The 25117-nt window shown below is 34.0% G+C and overlaps 1 protein-coding gene across 1 annotated transcript in view; it reads left to right on the forward strand.

Annotated features, from left to right (window-relative positions):
• Positions 1-25117, forward strand: part of LOC106671026 (G-protein coupled receptor moody) — a 274923-nt gene that overhangs the window by 32470 nt on the left and 217336 nt on the right. The gene's annotated exons all lie outside the window — the stretch shown is intronic.

The raw sequence follows: 25117 nt of genomic DNA on the forward strand, positions 1-25117 counted from the left end.
AGGATAACGATAATTTTTTTAGTTGTGATTTTTTATAAGACAAGGGTAGAGAAATGTAAGGGATGGTTACCTTAACACCCAAAGCATGACGTGCCTGTAGAGTTAGAAAAATTAACGAAGGTTAAAAGGAAAAACTGGCAAAGACGAAGAGGGTTTGTAATGACCAATGTGCCGGCTTTAAACCATCCACAATAAATAAATTACTGATATTTAACTACGGGCCTGGAGATTTTATCATATATCCTCTTGGAATTTTGATTATTACGCAAAAACATGAACACATCTTTGTAATTTAATTTTTTAAAATTATTAAACAATCTACGTTCAGCCTGAACTTTTTCAATTGTATTTAAATCAATGCTCTATAATGTTCAGGAATTAATTACATTTTTTTAAACATTTATAGTTTTGTGTGGTTTTATTTGAAGTAATCTTTTTTCTTTTTTTATTAGCACTCCATTTTCAACTAACACCTAAGAGTGCAGTTTGTTTATGTTTTCATCTTGTTTGTAAGAGAGAGGACTATATTAGGGGACAAATGTTCATCAAAATGTAATCCATAGTCAAAAAGGTATCATCTTGGTATCATCAAAAATCCGTGAAGAATAAACAAAAATGCAATTAATTTAGGTAGTTTCTGTTGTTATATAAAATAACACGTTTACTAAAGTATTATCTATATTAATGTAAATCATCTTGTAAAGAATTGAAAAGTTAAAAAAATCTGTAGAGCCATCCACAATAAACGCCATCCCCCACGTTTGAAATACAGAAATTTTGAAATTCAAATTTGAAGATCAAACATGCCTAATTAAAGTAAGTCTAATATTAATGATATAAATGCATAAAATGTTTATTTAGTACAAAGTGTCGTATATATGTAACAGTTTCTGTTATTATATAAAGTAATTATTTATTAAAGGTATAATTAATGTAAATCCTTTCGAAAAGAAAGAAAAAATCTATAGAGCCATCCACAAAAAAAGCCATCACTCCAAAAAATTATAAGTAGTTTATAAGTACATAGACATAACAATAGAGCTGTACCTGGTTTTGCTTGTCCTTATATTAATAATATAAATGCATAAGAAATGTCCAATGAAAGTATCATTTATATGTAATTTAAATGAGCTTGTTAATACCAGAAACAATGATAGATCGTCCAAAGTGTTTTCAAATAAAAATAGCCACGAAGAAAAGAATCTGGGTCTACGTTCTGCCGTTCGTCCTAAGCCCCTTTCTTCTCAAATATTGCATATGCCAAATGCATTTGGAAAAATAAGCACATAATGCAAGACAATAAACGGAGGAATCCAGGGCAGGACTCAAAATAAAGGCTAGAATTTCTCCTCTTGTTTCGGACACGTAGGTTCATAAGAAAAGAGGCGGCATATTAGAAACGTTTCCTCTTCCGGATATTTCGTTTTATGTCTTTTCCAAAAAAATTACACCCTTATTCAGAACATTTTCATTTTAAAATCATCAAATTTACGAATAAGTAAGGTTACCTTTAAATATAATAAACCGTCCGAAAATCCTTTCCGTTCAGGATCCAATTGAACCCCGAGGGTATAAAGCGAAAAGAGTACATTTACTGTGCAAACGTTTGCCGTTACCTCTAGAGAGGTAAATTGTGTTTTTCAACGGTAGTTGACGTCGCCGGGAAGCTTTCTGGGAGAAAACTCCGTTTCCATAAACCGGCATTCTCGGGTAACCTAACGCCTGTAAACGCGCCTTTTGCGTTATGATCCGCATCCGGGTGTTCGAATCGGCTGAAAGACACTTCCGAATCCTCGAACTTTGACCCCGTTGTGATGTTAACAGAGATGCATTCACTGCACTTCCGGATTACAAATGGGCGACCCTGAATTTAAAAAAAGCCTCCAAACACTACTTGAAAATAAAACAGTTCCAATGAAAACGACCATCTAAGTGCCTATTACAGTAGAAACATTATTATAACAACATTTTCACATAGAATATACGTCCAGTTAAACATTTATTCATACTATATATTAGGCTGGAGCAAAATATAATGCAGGTTTTGAAAAGTCAGTAAAAACTATTTTTCATTTTTATAAAATAAAGAAAATTTATTCGAAACATTTTCCATCATAATCTGGACATATTTGCCAACGTGTAATAAGCGCTTTTTATTTGAAGGTAATCAATTTGATGATCTTAAAATGAAAATGATCTAAATAAGGATGTAATTTTATGGCAAAGGCATAAAACGAAATATCCGGAAGTGGAAACGTTTCTAATATACCGTTCTCTTTTCTTATGAACCCACATGTCCGAAACAAGAGCAAAACTTCTAGCCTTTATTTTGAGGCCTGCCCTGGATTTCTCCGTTTATTGTCTTTCATCATTTGCTTATCCTTGCAAATACATTTAATATATTTGAGAAGAAAGGGGCTTAGGACGAACGGCAGAACGTAGACCCAGATTCTTTTCTTCGTGGCTATTTTTATTTGAAAACACTTTAGACGATCTATCATCGTTTCTGGTATTAACAAGCTCATTTAAATTACATATAAATGATACTTTCATTGTACATTTCTTATGCATTTATATTATTAATATAAGGACAAGTAAAACCAGGTATAGCTCTTTTGTTATGTCTATGTACTTATAAATTACTTACAATCTTTTCGAGGGATAACTTTTCTTGTGGATGGCTCTATAGATTTTTTCTTTCTTTTCAATTGTTTTCGAAATGATTTACATTAATTATACCTTTAATAAATAATTACTTTATATAACAACAGAAACTGTTACATATACACGATACTTTGATTGTACTAACTAAACATTTGATGCATTTATATTATTAATAATAGACTTACTTTAATTAGTTATGTTTAATCTTCAAATTTGAATTTCAAAATTTCTGTTTTTCAAACGTCTCAAATTTTAACATTAAATATCATAAATTAACTCCAACAATACGATTTTGACTGGAACGTGGACAAAAATCCACTGCAAAACCAGATATCTCTGTTGCTGTCTATGTTAATTAGTATATTAATTTTTGGGGGTGGCGTTTAATGTGGATGGCTCTACAGATTTTTTTAACTTTTCAATTCTTTACAAGATGATTTACATTAATTATAGATAATACTTTAGTAAACGTGTTATTTTATATAACAACAGAAACTACCTAAATTAATTGCATTTTTGTTTATTCTTCACGGATTTTTGATGATACCAAGATGATACCTTTTTTGACTATGGATTACATTTTGATGAACATTTGTCCCCTAATATAGTCCTCTCTCTTACAAACAAGATGAAAACATAAACAAACTGCACTCTTAGGTGTTAGTTGAAAATGGAGTGCTAATAAAAAAAGAAAAAAAGATTACTTCAAATAAAACCACACAAAACTATAAATGTTTAAAAAAATGTAAATAATTCCTGAACATTATAGAGCATTGATTTAAATACAATTGAAAAAGTTCAGGCTGAACGTAGATTGTTTAATAATTTAAAAAAAAATTAAATTACAAAGATGTGTTCATGTTTTTGCCTAATAATCAAAATTCGAAGACGATATATGATAAAATCTCCAGGCCAGTAGTTAATATGTCAGTAATTTATTTATTGTGAATAGTTTTAAGGCCGGCACATTGGTCATTACAAACCCTCTTCTTCTTTGCCAGTTTTTCCTTTTAACCTTCGTAAATTTTTCTAACTCTACAGGCACGTCATGAGGGTGTGTCAGGGTGTGTCCCTTACATTTCTCTACCCTGTCTTATAAAAAATCACAACTAAAAAAATTATCGTTATCCTGGAGTTTTTCTAGAATAAAATCGAAATTATGCAAAATGAATGATGAGCATAAATGACTAAAACTAAACCGACCAGGGAAAGAAAGTCAAACATTTTATCATCGCAGGGCCCGCAATTTATCGCTGTTTGTTTTATATCGAATCGCATTATGTTTGTAACAACACTCAACTGTAGCACTTCTAATTACTAAAGTGAACTTTGTACACGTATCCACCGTTATTAGTTATTAATAATTTTATCTATAATGGGTATTTTGAAAGGAAATATTTTTTGGCCTAATGTTATCGAAATTACCCGTTCAACCAATTTACGTTGTTTCTCTACGTCTTGGGCCTGCATGATTACATTTTAATGAACATTAGTTCCCTAAAATAGTGCTCTCTCTTTCAAACACCATGGAAACATAAATAAACTCGGTGTTTTTTGAAAATGCAGTAGTAATTAAAAAAGGAAAAAGATTACTTCAAATAAAACCGCACAAAACTATAAATGTTTTAAAAGTTTAAAAAATATTGTAATTATCAAATCTGTGAAATTGAAAGAGTTCAAGCTGAACATAGATTGTTTAATAATTTTTAAAAAATTAAATCACAAACATGTGTTCATGTTTTTGCCTAATAATGAAAATTCCAGTAGGATATATGATAAAATGTCCAGGTAGTATTCAAAATGGCAGTAATTTATTTATTACGGATAGTTTTACGACCGGCACATTGGTCAACACAACCCTCTTCTTCTTTGCAATTTTTTTTTCTTATGACAGTTCATTCCTTTTAACATTCCGTTGATTAATAAGCGCTTTTATTCCGCTGACATAAAAATCTTTATTTCGACTCACATTAAGGTCTTGGGAAGCGTTTTCGGCATCACCGCGTTCTCTAAAAATTTTATCCCTCAAGAACTGATCAAAATGCTTAAAAAAGTGTAAGTCTGTAGGGGAGAAGTCGGGTAAATATGAAAGATACGGTAAGGTTTCAAATCCTAAGTCCTTAAGTTTCCACAGGGTTGGCGTTGCGACATGTGACGTGCGTTATCGCGAAGAAGCACTGGCCCTTTACGGTTTACCTATGGCGGACAGAGACATTACAGTTTCCTGTGCATTTTGTCAATATGTTGGCAAGTTTTACCATAATTCAGGAAATTATAGTGAACAACCCCAGCACACCAAACAGTCACCATAACCTTTTCATAGGTACAGATTTGGTTTCGTGAAGTGTTTTGGCGCTTCATTCTTGTCCAACCAATGACCTGTACACCTCCTGCTATCGTGCAGAATCCTTTTTCTAATTCGATTAAGAAATTGGATCATTTTAATGGCGTAACAGAAGAGACGTGCAAATTTCAAGGGGTCGATTTCTTAGGGCTTTAGTTAGTTCGTGCGGTACCCACTTGTCGAGCTTCTTTACTTAACCAATTTGGGGTCGAGTGGTCAACACTAAGCTCTTACGCAATTTCCCGTGTTGACCTACGTGAATTTTCTTCAATCAACGTTTTGCGTAGATCGTCGTCCACAACGGAATGCCTTCGATCGAAATCTCTAAAAACCCGCTCCGCTAATGCTTCCCTCTCTCCAGACTGTATTGGTGTTACGCGCGGTTTGGGCCTCACTTCGCCCAAGTAACGAAATTCGTACAAATAATTTTGACGAAACTCTAGCTTGGACATATTTAATTTCACAGATCCACGCTCTTATAAAATTCAATATAAACTAAAATGATTTGTACACAAGATAACAGTGAAAAGTATTTATTATAATCCATAAATGAGATTTGCGGATTTAGCTTTGTTTATATGACAAGAACCTGCGAAAATAAAACAAATTTTCAAAACCTGCATTAATTTTGGACCAACCCAAAATACTTCCATAATTTGAGACTCGACAGTTAACTTATACATATAAAAAATTCCGAATCACCAGAATCAAGTTCGAATATTTATAATAGCCGAATAAAAAAATAACATAAAAATTTAGGTTTACTAAACCAAACAGCTATTGATTTAAAATGAGAAAATCTGCAACATTAGATCGACAGTGGAACTTATTACTTTTCTATTTGTTCAATGAATCATTGATAGCTTTATAAAAATATTATTTTAATGAACTAGATGTAGGCTCATAAACATTTTTCTACAACTATGCATTATAATTTAGATAAAACACTTACTTCCTGACGTTGACTAAAAATGACCAGTATCCATGAGAGATGTAAGAATGAAAGCACCCATAATAATCGTGGACAAGTTATTACTAAAATTGGCGATTGGTATATTTACCTTTTTGATCAATTTTTAGCAATAAACATGCCAATTCAGTTTGTGGTAAATTCAAACAAAACACTTTTACGAAATCTTAATCATTTTTTAATGTTGAATAGCTCTTTAGAGCGAAGAGGTATTATTTTAGTCTTGTCAATATAGAGCCAAAGACAAATGTCTTCAAATAAAATCTTAAGGTTTTTTTAGCAAAAGATTTAATTTTGTTATAAGGAAAATTAAGTCAGGCTATGTGTATTTCTTTTGCGATAGAACCCAACGTATTTTATCCCGCATACGCCGATTTATAAAATCATTAGTTTTATGCCAACGACCCTATTTTTGCAATATTGGATCGGGAAATTAACATTTTTTGACCGTAGAGCTAAAGCATTTACCATTTAATCTGTATTTCTTTTATACATTATATAAGTTACAATTAATTAAGGTTTTTAGTTGAGATAAAAAAGTCAATGGCACGAGCGGGATTCGAACCCACGATCTTCGGCTAGATACGCCGCTGCTCTACCACTTGAGCTATAGTGACCTCAATCCACTCGGACACTAACTTCCCATCTCAACCCCACCTTTTGAATTTTCCCTCATTTTTGCGATTTTTCATTTTTATCTCAACTAAAAACCTCAATTAATTGTAATATATTAATTGGTCAAGCGGACCACGAAATTAGGGAATTATATAAGTTATTGATTCCAAAGGAAGTAATAGTTACGATAAAATTGTTAAAATTTAGCATCACACTTCTAGTCGAAATATTAATGTCAACATGTTTGAAAGTATGCTTATACATTGACGCAATATAATTTTATATGATTATCTTTGGTTTAAATACAAAATAAATTTTTCAATAATTTATCTTCGTTTGTCAGGAAATAATTTAGAAATCCCATACTAACAAGACAAAGTGATCTATTTGTTTGAAAATTGAAATTTAATTAAGGTTTTGGTTGAGATAAAAAAATCAGTGTCACGAGCGGGATTCGAACCCACGAATTTCCCATCTCAACTCCACCTTTTGAATTTTTCCTCCTTTTTGCCATTTTTCAAATGGCGTGTAATCTATTCGATTCTCGGTGACAAATAAAATGGTCACGGAGAGCTTTAGTGAAGTATACTCCATTTTCCTTATTAAATCTATTAGGTTTCCTGATCCAATAGACCAATTAAATTCTTTTCAATTAATTAATCTTTATTTAAGGTTTTGGTTGAGATAAAAAAGTTGGGACGTTGGTGTCCGAGTGGATCGAAGTCACGATACTTCAAGTGGTAGAGCAGCGGCGTATTTAGCCGAAGGTCGTGGGTTCAAATCCCGGTCGTAACACTCTTTTTTATCTCAACTAACACCTTAATTAAATATTAATTAATTGAAAATAATTTATTTGGTCAATTGGGCCACGAAACGTTACAGATAGACTTTTTGACAAATTTGCGGTTCTATCTTCCATTTTTTAAATAATTTGCACTATTTGTGATTTCAATTTAGATTGAAGGAATACTACGTTCTAATTTTAAATTTATTTATTGATTTATTCCATTTGTTGTTTTAATGTAAGCTATTTGAACAAAATTTACGACTTTCAAGTTGTAGTCTGTTTTTCGTATTTCCTGTTTAAATTGTATTATGGTTCTAAAAGAAATTCCCTCGGACAAAAAAAGCCAGTTTTATCTTTCTACGGGAAATAAGACATCCGGAAAGTCTATGAATTTTGTTTCCACGGCCCGAATGAGACTGGCCAGACGGGAACACTTTGATCAAGGTATATGAAATGATATAATTTCCTGGCTGAAACCCTGGCTCATGGAATTATAGCGTAAAAAAGAAAACCCGTGGTTATTCCTCTCACGCCCACCTCATAATGTGATTTATTCTCACCCGTGCATATCAACCATGACGAACATAACCGACATTAGAGAATGGAGACTTGTGTAAACATATCATGTTTATAACGTTCGGCGAATATTCAGTCCTAGCGCCGAGTTATATTTTCATTTAAATGGCACAACGTTGTTATCTGTGCGCGCAGCGGTGGCTCTTTCGAATCGTGCCTGGAAGTGATAACAGACACGCTGTATCCGCGAGGGCATCTTCGTTATTACGGGAGTCTCAATATTCATTGAAAGGACGGCGGTTTAACAATTGCGGAAATTACTTTTGTTTCGGAATTTCTGGATTAATTAGGGCAAAGTTGAGCTGTTCTTGACACTTGAAACATGCCGTCAAATATTGGAGGAAAACCGCTGGTGTAAACGGAGTGAAAAATTCATAGGGCGAGAGCACGCTATGGGTGTTCGCCAAAAGCGTGATGCCTTCATTCTGATCGGAAAGATTTAATATTGATCTTTTCAGAAACTGAAATTGCCTTGGTGAAAAAGTAGAACAATTTGTTAATTACTATCGGCCATCAGACCGTGTTTTGGAAAACGACAGAAGAAACATGTCCGATGACATGAGGATTAACAACGTACAAATTTTTCTACTACTACTAGTAGTAGTAGTACAAAATCACACACGGTCAATTAATGATTAAATCCCACATAATGAGGTCTGGTGCCTACGCATCTTTCTCTATAGCAAACTTTAATTAATAATTTAAATTGTTAACAAATATGTTCATATATTCAAAATTTTGAAACTAATATTTTTAAGATGAAAATAATAAGATTATATATCATCAGATTCATAAATGAGCATATTTGTTAATAATTTAAATTGATCATTTAAATCATGTTATTCAATAGAACCATTGAACCTAACATCTCCACTACCTCTTTTCCCTACAGTGAAGCCATTCACATGAAATAAATATACCATATTTTTCATTAGGTATCTACCACTTAGAAGGTTCCTGGTTTCGATCTGATCTCCGCAAAATTCCAAAGCCTAAAATACCATATAATTTTCCATTATAGTAACATTATTATATCATCCATTATCATTTATCATATCATTCATATCATATCACATTCATTATCATATTATACATGACCATCCAATTTCGTCTGTTGCCTATAATGGGCAAAATCGTAGAAAAACACCTGCTTAAGCACATTCTCCCCAACCTTAATTCCTACAATATTATCCCGGACCATCAGTTTTGGTTCAGGCGTTTTCATACCACTGTTAAACAGCGCCATCGCGTTGCAGACATCACTGTTACTGCTCTGAACTAAACGAGTGCTGCTACAGCGTGTTCCTAGATTAAAGCCGGGAAGACAGTTACCCGACGCAACGCCATGCGACGCTATCCGATGCTACCCGACGCAAATCCAAACTCCGATTTTCCATAAGGTTGCATTACCCCCGTGCACATCTACCCGATGCTACCCGACGCAAATCCAAACTCCGATTTTCCATAAGGTTGCATTACCCCCGTGCACATCTGCCTGATGCTATGCCACGCTACCCTACTATACGCTCTGCGATCCCCACTGTCCAGATTTTTGTCGGGTAGCATTGAATACAGTCGAAGACAAAAAACCGGACACTCATATTTTTATTCAAACTACACGTATTGTTGTTATACTACACGTTATATTAATTACAACATGGTTATTTTAATATAAACCAAATTAACCAAGATCAAAAATTTATTAGTTTTTATTTTGAAAATTTTTTAATGGTTTTGTAGAAAATCAATCAAAACACGAGAATATCATTTTTTGATATAATTTTTGTAATGAATTTAACTAACAATTTATTACAAGGTTTTGCTCGTAAAATTACACTATTTTCGTCGGGTAAAGTCAGAACGGGACACTCATATTTTTTGTAGTTTATTTCAAACTAAGTACATGTAATTTTGTCGTTATATTAATTACAACATGTTATTTTAACGTAAACCGAATTAAACGAGATCAAAAATTCATGCTTTTATAAACATTATTTAATTATGATGGTTAGGAATAACATTATTTAAAACAATTAAGTTTAACAAACAATATTAGATGGTTGTGCTCATAAAATTTAACTAACAATTTATTACAAGGTTTTGTTCAAAATAGTGCATTAAGAACAAAAGAGGCGTTGCGAGCGGGATACACGTTATTGTGATACACGCTGTGTGGCTGTGCACGGCGTGTGCTTGCGTCGGGCAGATGTGCACACCCTACCAAAACGTGACAAGGCGTCGGGTAGCATCGGGTAGCGTCGCATGGCGTTGCATCGGGTGTGTTCTTTAAGCAAGCCTCTCGAGAAGCTGGAAGCTTTACTAACTACTTGATTCTAAAATCCTACTTATCCGATGATACACTTTTAAGTCATCAGTGGCCCATCTTTATAGGCGGGCTATCGGCTATTTTGAAACCATATGGCATCGGACTTTTTCAAAACGATATTCCAACCCTACAATCCAAAATCCTCCGAAACATCGTCAATGTTTATACGTAAATATACGTCAATTCTACGTATATAATCTTACCATTCACAACGACCTTAATATTCAATATGCCATTGAAGTAGCGAAAATCCGCTGTAAGAAATTTCATACACAAGTATCCTCATGCCAGTAAAGAAATTTTTAGGTAGTGCTAATCAAATCAATTAATGAACAATCTTGAGAACACAATAAATCAAAGCTTAATAACGTTTATTAGATGAACCTAGAAACTGTGAAATTAGTGTCAAAATTATAGAATTACGGAGATTATAGTTTTTAACTGCTACCGAAATAAATAAATTAGTTAAAAAACCCAAGTTAGGTTTCCAATTTACTATAACAATGTGATGATTATTATATCAGACATACTAACTTTTATCGTTTAAATTTACGTTATATAAAGATTGGTTCATGTGTTTTATTAACATTTGTAGGTGGTGCTAATGAAATTAACAATCTTGAGAACTCAATAAATCAAAGTTTAATAACGTTTATTAGATGAGCCCAGAAACTGTAAAATTAGTGATAATTATTGAATTACGGTGATTATAGTTTTTAACAGCTACCGAACTTGTTAATTCAATATGAAAAGAATTATGCCCTCTGTTTTCAAAATCGATTTTTCCTCCAATGCTAGAAAATGGTGTTCGTTGAAAATAAACGTTTCCAATAAGAAATGAGTTGATTAGAAGTTTTCCTTAGCGTACTTGTTAGGCACCCGGGAGTCCGGGAATTAATCGCATTAGGAGGAAGGAGGAGACGGGGAGGAGCCCTCCTTCTCTGGAACCTTTCCTAATGACCGGCTGGGAATTTATGGAAATGCCCTATGAGTGTGTCCTCCCTTTGACGATTTGGGTACAGTACACAGAGCAATAATTCGGCCGGTGGTGAAATGCGGAAAAGAGCTCGGGGGGAACCCCATAGGTTGAATAACGATTAACGTCCGACTGCTGGGTTGATTAAAAGAAAAATGAAAATCTCGACAGAAGTCGAACAAATAAAGTAGTTCCTTTCTAAAGAGGTTTCGATGAAGAAATTATTGTAACTTGAAAAAACACACTCTCGCACTCTATCTATCTGTATCTTTCTATTTACCTCGCTCTCCCGTTTTCTAATTTTCTATCTACCTTTTCACCTTGCGCGTAATTTTTTGTCATCCTTGTCCCGTCATTTCTCTCTACTACACATACTATCTCATTTTTTCTTCATGATTTCATCTTTCTCTTATACTCACTATTCCTATCGGCTTTCTTTTGTTTTTATTTTCCTCCCCTTATCCTCCTTTCATTGTTTGTATTCCCACTACATTTGATTAAGCTCTCTCTTTCTTGTCGTTTCACTTTCACGCCTTCCTTTCAATCTTGCACTCGATGTATATTTCTTTCCTCTTTTGCTCACCGCTCTCTCTTTCTCTCTCTCTCTGTCTCTCACACTCTCTCTCTCTCTCTCTCTCTCTCTCTCTATTTATCTATCTATCTATCTATCTTTCCCTCTCTTTCTCTCTCTCTCTCTCTCTCTCTCTCTCTCTCTTCTCTCTCTCTCTCTCCCTCCCTTTCTTTCTTTATATGTTAAAATTGCTCATTTCATAATGAATTTGCTATTGATGATTGGCATTAAATGTTCAGCTTAATGTTGAAAAATAAAAACATATTTTTCATGAGAAACACGATCTGCTATTTTTCAGATTCACCAAAAAAACTGTCGATTTCGACATTTTATATTTTTCAAATTTAATTCTTAATTAAATTATTATTACATTTTAATAGTATCTGGCTCATGTATGAATCAAATATTAACAAGTAGTTCCGTTTCTGATAGTACACAATTTTTTTCATAAATCTGCTGTTTCATCAGTTTCATTCACCTTAGTTGGTTCAAATTTGAATTATTTGAAAACGTAAAAATGAGAACAATACATTTCCTCGAATTTATTTATTTTATTTTATTTATCTATGAGGGATTGTTAATAAAAAGAACTCCAACCCGGAAAGTAATTCTTCACGAGTTTACCTCTCAGAGTGTGACAAGCATAAGAGAGAGAGTCACGAATAGCAGGATTACCGGTAATTCAATCCGAGGAAGGGCAAGGACATCCAAGACAGGGACGGCGATATGAGAGCTAAGAGGCCGAAGTGCAATTCCGAAGGGTTTCCCGGCCCAGACGGTAAAAGGTGTGTACATCCATCTGAGAGTGTGCTGGACATCCAATTACTTGCACGTCCCTGCCACGGTCAAACAGTCACATTCATCACTGCTCTGATCGATAATTTTATTTATAACATTCGTCTTCTGAAAGATTAGCTATAGAGTAAAAAGAAAAATGAACGTTTCCACACAGCGAGCATCAATAACTTCCAAATTTAATCGTAGTAGTCTAAATTGCGATGATCTATATGTTCGGAATTATAGGAAAACAAATTAAATAAATCTCTCGTTTATTATTATAATCCTTATATGCACTAATCCTAATATCCACTAATTATTAGATTACACTCATTTCCGTTTCTTTTGTAAATTGCCATCGACTTATTTCATTACTAACGATTTTTATCCCTCCTCTCACTTTCTCTTTTTTTCTCGTTGTCTGTTTTTCACTCTCTCTCTCTCTCTCTATTAGATTCCCTCTTTCGTTCTCCATTTTTCTTTGTCTCTCTCTCTCCCTCTTTCTCTATATTTCTCTCAATCTCCATCTCTCTCCCCACCCCTCTCCATTCTCTCTGTCTGTCTGGCTCTCTCTCTCTCTCTCTCTCTCTCTCTCTGTCTCTCTCTCTCTCTCTCTCTCTCTCTCTCTCTCTCTCTCTCTCTCTCTCTCTTTCTGTGCTAACCGATCTCGTTGATTGTAAGAAAGGTCAATAAGGCAAAAATCTGCGTTCAATTCAATTCAAATCCATCTATCGATATCTCCATTTTGACTGTGCGACCTTTCTCTATCGATCCTTATATCTGTTTATATATATCTATAGTATACAAAAACATTTTTTGATCTATCTCCATCTTTTTTAGTCTTTCTCTCTTCACGCTCTCACTCTTTCAATCTGAGATCTCATTTTCAAACTATCTATTTAGTCATCTATGTATCTGCCTCTAACACTGTCTTTTTTTCCTTTTTTATTTTTTACTACCTTTTCTTGGCAATTTTTTGCTTTTTTCACTATTTAGCTCTTTTTTTTCTATCTCTAAATTTATATCTATGTTCTTCTGTTTATTTTTCTCATTCTTTCGTCCGCCCTCACTTTCTCTGTAATTTTTCGTTAGCAACAATAATAATATTCTTTTCTCTTCATAAGTTCATCTATCCCTTATTCTCAATATGTTCACCCTTTCCTTTTTCCACCCCTGTCTTCGTTCTTTCTTCACTTTACATATCCTTTTGTCATCTCTCCCATTCTTATTCCTCTATCTTTCCACAACTCGCCCTTCGCTACAACCTTTCATTCTGTTTTCTCCATTTTATCTCGTTCCTCTCTCTCTCACTCTCTCTCTCCCTCTCTCTCTCTCTCTCTCTCTATCTATCTCTTTCTCTCTTTTTCTATCTCAATTCCCCCTCTCTCTCTTTCTCCTTCTCTTCTACTGTACTTTTATCTCTGTCACTTTTTCGCTGCACTTTTTCTCCCTTACTTTTGCTAAGGTTCTTTCTCTTTCTCTCTCTCTCTCTCTCTGGCTTTCTCTCTCTCGCTTTCTCTCTCTCTCTCCCCCTCATTTCAAATGGTTAATTTTTACAGTTATATAAACAAGATTATTTAATGTTTCTTATATTTTCACGTTTGTACGTAAATTATTAACCACGTTGTATGTAAGAGACGGCAAGGGATCTAATTCTGCGTGGCTAAATAAAACGCTATCAATTAATTAATTAACCCCCTGCCCTTCCTATTAACAATTTGGGTTTTTGTAAAAATTTTCCTTAAAATTTGCACTAATATATATATTTATTTATTTTATTGTTGTAAGAATAATTGTGAACTTGGAAAAAGTATTTTTATTACTGTAACCACAAAAATATCATTTTGTAAATTTGTTATTTTATATTCTATACGAATAAATAAATAAACTATAAACTCTTTCCTTAGGACCACTTTGTAATTTTAGTTCTATGGAAAAATCTAGGTTTTGATATGGAGTTTGGGCGTATTCGCCACTTCCCACACAAATTTTACGAATATTTTTATATGTCGCAATACATAGATTTACATATACTATACACATAGAAATTTTGCAGCACCTACAAATTGATTATTTCAATTGGGATATTGAAAGAAATATTACAAAATTTTCATCGGATCTTTCGTTAAAGGATAAAATAGTAATTTATAAACCCAAACAAACACTTTTACTCATTAACCCACATCTGTTACAAATAGAGTGGTCCTGCAATTGCAAGAAGGTATTTTAGAAGGATGTTAGGGTCTAGAAGGAAATAATCTTATTTCATTTACGGTCTGTTACACTTTTAAATGCTGCATAAAACGAGAATTGTGTCATTAATCTTTTGACTGTTCCCCTACATTTGAACACGCCTGTTTAGCCCATTACAAATAATTAGTTTAAATTACAAAAAATTAATGGTTGTTTTAATATTCACATTTTTTATTTATCATGTACAATTTAAATTTTACACTTTGCACTTTTGTTAAGTAACTGTTATTAGAAGTTTTATGCTGTAGTAGTGTGTTATAAACCATAGTTATTGAACAAAGTCACGTTCAAAATTTATTCGATCACAAATCAAATTTTTACGGGCCTCTTACACCAAGAAATGTTTCTAACTCAAGTTGTATGCAGCTACAAGTTATTTTTCTGTAACATGTGCAATTTTTAAACTTAAATATTCACGTTTTAATTTCAATGTGTGAAACATATTCGATAACCTGTTAATTTCAGGGGTTGTAATTAAACGGCAAGTCGTTCTGAAATCGGGTAGCAACAAGTCAGATAAGCACGGATGCTAATGCTTTTGACCCACATTGGAACTCATCCGAACGCGGACAACGAGCGCCACGGAAGGAAAGAATTTCGTTTGTGCTGTAATTAAAACAACGCCTCATTTAATCCTAAATAAAACAATTTTAAATAAAATATCAATTAAAAACAAATAATTTCTAATATTTGACAACTAAGTAAAAGAAATTCATAATAACGTAAACGTAATATCGACACCTCGGTGCCTCCCCAATTTTTAATTGAACAAACGGTTTGAAAAGCTATATTTGGGAGAATTTATCTACTTTCAAGAGTCAAACTAGTTAGGTTATATACAGAATATGTTTTTTAACGCTCTCTCTCGCTCACTGTTTCTCTCTTTCTCTCTCTCTCTCACTCTCTCACTCTCTCTCTCACACTCTCTCTCTCTCTCTCACTCTCTCTCTCCCTGTATGCGTGTTGATTGAATTAGGGCCCGTCACCACGTGTGAGGAGATATCTGGTAATGAGTAAAAGTGTTTGTTTGGGTTTATAAATTATTGTTTTGAATAGAAAGAATGATCCAATGAAAATTTTGTAATATTTCTTTCAAATATCCGATTTGAAATAATCAATTGAATGAAGACAGAAGCTACATGTCCGATGTATCTGGCATTTCAGCAGAAATTAAATCGCTCATGAAGGGCTGTTAAGGTATAACCATAGATGGGTAGGAAAAAGTGAAAATGCAGAGTATCGCCGGCTATGACCATAGCTGTTTGCCGGCAAAAAAAGTAAATAATAGAATTAACAAGCACTTTTTTCTACCGTACTAAATGGAAAATTGTGAGCTACATAATTTTTCCACCCACGATTTTACAAAAAAAATGTATGGAATCATTACAATATTTCCCCATATAAGCAACCGTAAAAACAATAATGTTGAAAGATAAATACACACATGTACATAAAGAAACCATGAGCAGGCAGTTCTGAATGTTTAATTTTGTGTTCAAACCATTTTTAAATGTTAATGTATCTATTTTTCTACCAAATGCATCACAAAATAAAGTCTTTTGAAGGCATAAAATAGAGGTACGTTATTCGCAATGATTTCAAACTGTCTGTTCAAAGATTTTCCAAGCGTGAACAAGGCGGGATTCAATGATGATTTCACCAAATTTAACTTTTCAATCGTCAAAAATTAATAGAAGATGGATGGAAGGGAGAAATAGGAGACAAAATGGCTGTTAATAGTGGGAAAGATAAAACTCAAGAAAAGAAAAGCCGATGAAGGTGAATGGTAGACAGAAATTTATGATGGGACGATGACTGTAAGGCGAGGGTGGGGAAATAAATGTTCGTGTATATTGCAGTATAATGTTGCATATTAAAATAATAAATAATTCAACGTTTTCATTAATCATAAATTAATGTTATTACCTCCCTTGTCCTTGGCAATAACTTAGTTATTCTGGGCGTATTCTCACAACGTAGTTTCTATACGCCCTCTTTACCAAAAAGCTTAGAATATTTCCATCTATCTAACAAAGGGATTCCGAGCGATATGGGTACGAAAAAGTGGGTAGTCTTCTTTTTTCTTAGAAAAAAACTGATTTTCCTTTGCCTTTCGACATAAATTTACATTAAATCCAAATATTTAATATAAAACCTTACCACTTTATTAATCTGCTTTGTAAATTTAAAATATTCAACGAGCAAAATACGCAGAGTACAATATTAAATCAAATTGGCTTCATGGCGATGGTGAAAAATCACAAAATCAGAAACAAAATATCTTTATATAGATATTTCAGTGACATACAAGGATTGGCAAACAAATAAAATAAAAATCAAGAATTCATTTTTTACCCCGGTTTGAAATAATCAGACTTCACATAAAAATATTATCAATTCACATCGAAATTTGTGTTGTTAAATTTTAGAAATAGCGATGGGAAAACCTTCCAATATTCCAATTTCCTACTATACTAAGTGATTTTACTGTTATATGTTATATAGTGGGTATAATTAATCAATTTTTAACATCATAACAAATAATTAAGCTTTAAATACTAAGAAAAAATTTCTAGAACACAAGTCGCAATGTGAAAGAATACTGAATGAATAGAACATCAAAAACTATTCTTAATTGTTTAAAAAGAAAGAATAGAGTAAACGCAAATTTACGGACAGAAAAAATATTCCACCCACTTGTAATATAACTTGGTTTGTATATATTTTTATATATTAATCAAATTTTCACATTTTTAACGTTTAATAATTGCGTCTTTCTAAAACTGTAAATTGGTAAGGAAAATGAAAAATAAAAAAATAAATAAAAAATTTAAACATAGACGTACAGATAAAATTTGTTTTAATTTTGTTTTAGATTTTTAATTGACATTTCAATATCGCGTATTTCCTCCTCTTGCCTTAATTATCTTAATTAATCTCGAAGACGCCTCGGCACACTTTCTACCAGTCTGGACATGCCCCTCTGCTGGAGGCTAGCCCATTTTCCACGAAGAGTCAAGTTCGTAGAGTGGATCAGGAAGTGATGGACGAGATCTTATTCGTCTTTTGAGGTTATCCCATAAATTTTTGATTGGTTCGAGTCTGGAGAATGGACTGGCCAAGCTAAGACCCTGATGTAATGCTGTTGAAGGTATGTTTGTACTATGCGAGCGACATGTGGACGGGCATTATTGTGCTTTAAAATAGGATTGACGGTGATTTCATCGAGAATAGGCAACGCATGATGTTCCAACATTTCATCCACATAGCGAGTGGACGTCAAAGACCCTCCTCTAACAACTGGGAAAAATAGGCTTTTGTACCTTTCATTTCGCCTAATCCACACTCTGTTTTGCCGATCGGGAGATCTTAGAGAAAATCTACATTCATCTGTAAAAAGTACAGCAGACCAATCGTCCAAAGACCAGTGGCTGTGTTCTCGAGCAAAAGCGAGCCATGCAACTAAATCCATCAGTCCATACTGATTTAATCTTCTTCGAGCAGTGCGTTCAGAAATTAGGTCACCTCGAATTTCCTGGAGTTAATGAATCTTTTGAACAACAGTAAAGTGCCGGTTTGGCAAAATTCTCAAAATTAAAAACGATCTATAAAAAAAATCCTGTGGTTCTGTTACCCAAGGGCGTTCAGAACCGGGCCAGTAGGACCCAGTTGCTAAAAAATTTCCCACGGCGTCACGCAGTGTTTCGTGGAGAACTCCGATGGCAGTAGCCGCATACATGATGGAACGTCCATCATCAATAAGTGCCAAACCGCGAAGGATGCCAAAAAAATCCTCAGCATTAAGCGGCATTTTTAAGTCTAATAATTGAAACTAAGAAAACAAAGATGAAAACTAAACAGTTTATTGCTTCAGAATTCAAATGAGACTGAATAAACATTTTAAATTCCTTAAAAAGTAAACATTGAAAAATCCTTTATCCTTGTTTTCGATTAAGGTCTAATTGATATTCCCAATTTAAAACATAGCATAAACAAATATTTATTGATAAAAACAAGAAGACAAATTAGGACCAGAATTTTCTTTTATCTAGAAAATGAAAAAATCAATTGGGCGGAATTTTTTGCCTGTCAGTTTATATTAAATAGCCAACAATCAAGACGTCCACGGAAATCATTATACCATAATTATTATCATATCTTTATTATAGATTTGAGAAAATTTGTAAAGGGCCGTTTGTACTTTTCACGTCGACATCAGTCTCCCTCTTTTCTGATAGATGTTCAATCAATTTCACTCGACTGCCCTCCAATTTGGACGGTTACGACAAAGCAGAGGGTCTTAAATGAAACTAACGGAGGTATTTTGTATTAGAGGCATGTTTGAAATTCAAAGCTTGTCTGGAAAAAACAAAATTAGACATGATTTTATTTTATTTTATTTTTGTGATTGCAAAAACGCAAAATTATTAAGCCGATCCTTGCGCTCCTGGCTGAACAAACGATTTCTTTTCACGAATGAAAATATTTTACAGATCTCCCTTTTTGTCTGATTTTCTAAAATAACTGGTTGTTTACCTTTTTTAAAATGATGGTGTTGCTTAAGAATTATCGAAGTTGAAAAATTGAGAATCAAAAAGATATTTAAATTTTTCTCAACGTCATGATCTTAGTAATTTACTTGTTCGTACTCCTACTGAAAGTTTTGTTACGTCATGTTTTATAAATTCTTGATTAAGAACAGAACTTTTTTCTCAAATAAAGGCAAAGGTTAGAACGGGATGCTTAAAACTCCCTCCCCTCCACTCACTCACTCTCTCTCACTCTCTCTCTCTCTCTCTTTCTCTCTCTCCTCTCTCTCTCCCACTTTTCTTAGACGTTTGTGGTCCCTCAAATTTTGATTTTTCGATATTATATAAATTGTAAAAATCTTGATTTCCTTTCGACAGAAATTCTATTCGTATATTCATCGTTCCGATCACAGATCTCTTGGTTTCCGCGACGTTTCCCCTTGGGGATTTACCACTAATCTGTTATGGATGACTGGCGACGAACATGAAGAACAAGTGATAAACATTTGTTATCTGTGTTCGATTCACACCAATGCAAATGGTGTGGGTAACGTTTCTTCTTATGATTTATTCTGTTTGATCGTAAAACACGTACCGGTTAAATATTTATCTTAATAAAATAAATGCTCTACTGACAAGATTCTTATATCTATTTGGTCGTAAACATCAGTCATTTTGTATTTCTCACTCGTTCAATTATTGCTTATATCGCCTTTATCAACTTCCTCTATCTACCCTTTTTCAATCAGGCTCCATCAATCCCTTTCTCTCTCCTTCTCACTCTTTTTATTTCTATCCTTCTCAGTGTACCTCTCTCTGTTACTTCTGCTCCTAAAGTCACTTCTCTTCCTTCACCCGGCTTTCTTGTTCACCCTATCCATTGCACTCACTCTTTCAGTGTCAGTATTCCTTTTTCCCCTTCTCTGAATATTTTACCTCCTCTCTTTATTTAACGACTTCTTCTTTTTATGTTCTCACATTTTCTGCTCATTCCTTCTTCTTTTATCGTTCTTTCTTTACATTTTCCACCCACCAGGCGACCAGTTATGTCTGGTTATGCATATATATATATATATATATATAATCTCATGTTCTTCGTTTTTCTGGTGTAGAAATATGTGGTGATTAGTGACCGTTAATCAATGACTATTCGGAAATCGTGATATGCGGTCTGGTGTGACGTAGGATTCTAATAACAAATTTCAACTACATATGGACACCCAGGAAAAAGTATTCTGAAGGACATCGCCAAGAATGAGAAGAAGCTCGCATCGGCTATCAATCAGAGAAACTTTTTGTGGAAATGCAGACAACACAAGGCCCTGAAGATGATCTCAATAAAGGTCAAAAGTTGGCACGATAAAAAAAAATGTTTTTCTAAAACCCACGTCACACCAGACCGCTTAGGTATAGATACCATGGACATTTTTTTTTCAACAACTTACATAATTTCCTTCAAGACTTAGAATGAACCTAAAATAAATATATTTTGACTAAATTTTGTTTTTTTATATTTTATTAAGTTTCGTGGTCACATAAATTCTTCTCAATTAATTAAGGTTTAGGATGAGATAAAAAGTCAGTGTCACAAGCGGGATTCGAACCTACGACCTTCGGCCAAATACGCTGCTGCTCTACCACTTGAGCTATCATGACTGAAGTTGTATTTAGGTCGTGGGTTCGAATCCCGCTTGTGACATTGATTTTTTTATCTCAACCAAAACCTTAATTGATTTTGACTAAAACTATTTTTCAGGAAGAAAATAAGTTTTCTTTATTTTTCTCATTGGATTGTTGTTACACTCACCGAGTCAATCGAACTTTTTATATCTACCTTATGAAATATTTCTTTTACATTTTAACACAACCCGTACTATTTTCATTTTTAATCTTAAAAAACAAGATTAAAATAGGTGCTGTTTTACATCGAGTAACACGTACGGATTACCTTGGGCTTATAATAAGCCGTAGAAAGATTGCCAACATATCTGCAATAGTCTGTACGCACGAACAAAGATAATTATATCAACAGCCACTAGATTTGATTAAATTTTTTTCAAAGTGTGGAAGGTATTTTTGTCATAAGAGTAGAGACTAAGCACACGTTTAGTTTTCAGCGTAATTTGGTAGATTACGTTCACCTAACGTTGTTAATGAACGTCTAACATCCAATTGCAACCCTGAGGGGCCTTTATATGTTAACCGCAAGCGGATTATCCGCCTAGCTAACGGGCTAATAAGATTCTGTGGAATTCAGGGCGGATCAAATCAGAAGATGCCAACGCCCCGGCTAAACTTCCGTTCGTTTGTTCGGAAAGTTCCGCGGTTTTCTTATTTTTCTAAAATCGCCCGCCGGTAAAAATTGTGTTTATCTTTTTCTTTCTAAGCCCCATCGACGGGTCCTTCACCGCGAATAGCCATCTGAGAAAATAAAACTATTTTTTCGGCCATTTTCCGGGGTACTTTTGAGCGGTGTTAAAAGGGAGGTAGGAAGTGGATATAAATCACATTACTTGAGTAAACACCCTGAGGAAACGTGTTATTGTTTGGACTTTCGCACAATGACAAAATCGATGTGAACTCTTCCAACACCTTCATGCAAAGCTTTCGTCAACACTGTCACCCTTTGCGACCACTTTCCAAAATACACACCACTTTTCGATACATTCATTTTTTGTTATTTCTATTCTACGACATGATGGTATATTTAATATCAACAATATTTCATCCAAATCGATTTCCTTTTAACCTTGACATTTGAACAGCGACTGATCGTACTCATAAATTATAATAATAAGGGGGGCGTCGGTGGCCGCAACGGTTTAGGCGTTGACACGGCGCTCATCACTGTAAGGTAAAGGTCGCGGGTTCGAATCCAGCGGTACTGCATCATTCGAACCCAACACATTACAAATGGGCTTTCTTTCAAAACACCGGCACTCTGTGGGCTTATATGACCTCTGCTATTGCGAATCCTCGTTTACAAAAATAAATTATTATTATTATTATTATTATTATTATTATTCCCCGAGTCTTTAAATCTGGTAAAGTTTGCGATGGAAGCCTGGAACTACAGGAAAACGCTTGTTTTTTATTTCAACTATTAAATGTTTACTGTATATATCAGAGACACCCTGGTTATTTATATGTGCATAAACAGATACGTTGTTATTTTAGTTTATTTATATAGCTTTTTCTCTCTTTTTTGTTTATTCCTTAAGAAGAAATATGTTCCTTGTTTATTAAAAATGTATAGTCCGACTCCGGCAGACGGTTGATAACCATTGCCGAAATGTGCTTTTTGATTATGTACAATTTTTTTTACTCTCTTTTGTTTATCTAATAAAGTACTTTTTCATTCATTCATTATTATTATTATATTTAGAGTGAATTTTTGAAAATAATAATAATAATAATAATAATGGAGGGAATCGGTGGCCGCAACATTTTAGGATTTGACACGGCGCTCATCACTGTAAGGTAAAGGCCCCGGGTTCGGAAAAAAACAGTTTATTTTTAAAGGATTACATATTTTATACATAGTTATCACAACATGATACATTTAACCTTGGACATTTAATCCGTCAGCTCAGAGGAGGCCTTGAACACAAAATATAAATTTCCCTTCATTGTTCAATTAAGTATTACATTTCTCACAAATTCTAAATATTTTTTTAAAAATTCCCTGGCTTTAACGCTACTAACTAGCTAAGGTAGAATAAAATACGAAATTTTCAGAAAACCACCAACACACAGCAATACACAAGCACTCCAACCACCCGCGGAACCAAAAAATGGCAGGGAATATTTGGATGATCGATCGAATGATTAGAGTACCCCTATTGAAGTACCTCCTGAAAATTACATCAAAGATTTGAATTCAATAAAGCGCATTGCTATCAGAAATGGTTTCGAGAGCACTTCCACTAACCAACTAGTTTTAAAAAGGATAAAAAACGTAAGGATATAAATGCAGCGACAAACTTACAAACAATTGAAGACTAAAATTTTTTGTTGCATCTCCCACATCAAAGACATCAGCTAGAAAACCAGTACTAACGCTAAGGAATCTGCGCAGGGAAAAGAGTGGAAACACCCGGCAGATGCTATTGACATCCAGTATCTACATACTACCGAAATGGCCGATGGTTATTATATGTCTATATATACTGACGGAAACAAATCAGAGGTTGGTGCAGGTAGTGCTTTTGTTTGTTTCCAAAATGGCTCAAAAATTTATGAAAACAAATACAGACTGCAACAGGCATGTTCCAATAATCAAGCCGAACTTTTGGCCATCCTGAAGAGCTTGCAATGGGTTATGAATAAAAAATCAGAAGGGAATATGGCCAAATTTATCATTTTAAGTGACAGTCAAGTGTACTTAGAATTAATTATTAATTATAATAATCATGGCTATTTGCCAGAGCAAATAAGGAAAATTATTCAAACTCTAGTCAAACAGAATGTTAATGTACAACTAGGCTGGGTTAAGGCCCATTGCGGAATAGAGGGAAATGAAGAAGCTGACAGACTGCCAAATTAGCATCTACTGACGAGAGTTTGAATTTGGCATACACCAAACTTCCAAAGTCATCAATTATAAATAAACTTTTCGAAGAGAGCCTGGAAAAATGGGAAAATGCTTGGTCAAGTACAAATAATGGAAGGCAGACAAGAAAGTTCTTTCCCAAAGTTGCCGATAGATTCCAACCGCACATCCAACTATCCGCACCACTAACCCACATCTTAACCGAACACGGCCCAAACAACAGCTATTTTTTCCGCTTTCATCTAAAAGAATCTTCATCATGCTCATGTCTGCCTAATTTCCCAGTAGAACAAAGCATTAAACATCTAATATATGAGTGCCCACTAATAGAACCACTGCATAGTGTCTGGATACGAAAGTGCATACTGCAAGACAAGAAGTGGCCACCTGATGAAAAGGAGCTCATGAAGAGAGAATATTATGAACACTTTGACACATTCATTAAAGCAATAGATTTTAATGTAATTTAGTTAAATGTTATGTTATTTGTTTATTTAGTTTTTAATTAGTTTCTCCTTATTAACGTTATTTATTATTATTTAACAGTTTCAGTAATTGTCTTTTCGCCATAATATCAATCTGATATCCCAATGTATGTATATATATGCATTTCATATATTTTATATTTATGGTTGTTGTATTACATGTAATATTTTTTATGAAGCATGTAGAATAAATATAATTTAAAAAAAAGTGTGTGTAGGATTCCATGTAAGATGTTTGCCAATGTATACCCCAAGGTAGCAAACTAAATTATCTAATGGGAGACTAAGGTAGTGGTTCTCCGAAGCGCGAAAGTGTGTACACATTTTTATGCGTTTATTGTCACTTTTCATTTCTGGAATCATAGCTTGAACTGTTCAAGGGATGTGCCATGGGTTTGCTGGTTTCGGGTTGAGGTGGCAGGGTCTTTACCGATCGCATAGAGGGTAAGAATTGTTTCAGGAAGGGTAGGAATATTTGCAATGTATACTGGGTCCTACGATACTTTCTCGCGGTACCTCTGCATCTGTGCGAAAGCCGGCTGATATCGGGGGCTACTGATGACATGAAAGTATCTTTCAGAGAGATAAGATTTTAGGATCAGGTATTAGGTTAAGGGAAAGTCTATTAAACTTCCAGACCAGCCCAGGATGCCTTACTCGATCGCAAGGTTGTTTCGTATCTTGGAATACAC

Source organism: Cimex lectularius, unplaced genomic scaffold (assembly GCF_000648675.2).
Source record: "Cimex lectularius strain Harlan isolate CLEC.00 unplaced genomic scaffold, Clec_2.1 scaffold261, whole genome shotgun sequence".
Classification (NCBI taxonomy): Eukaryota; Metazoa; Arthropoda; class Insecta; order Hemiptera; family Cimicidae; genus Cimex; species Cimex lectularius.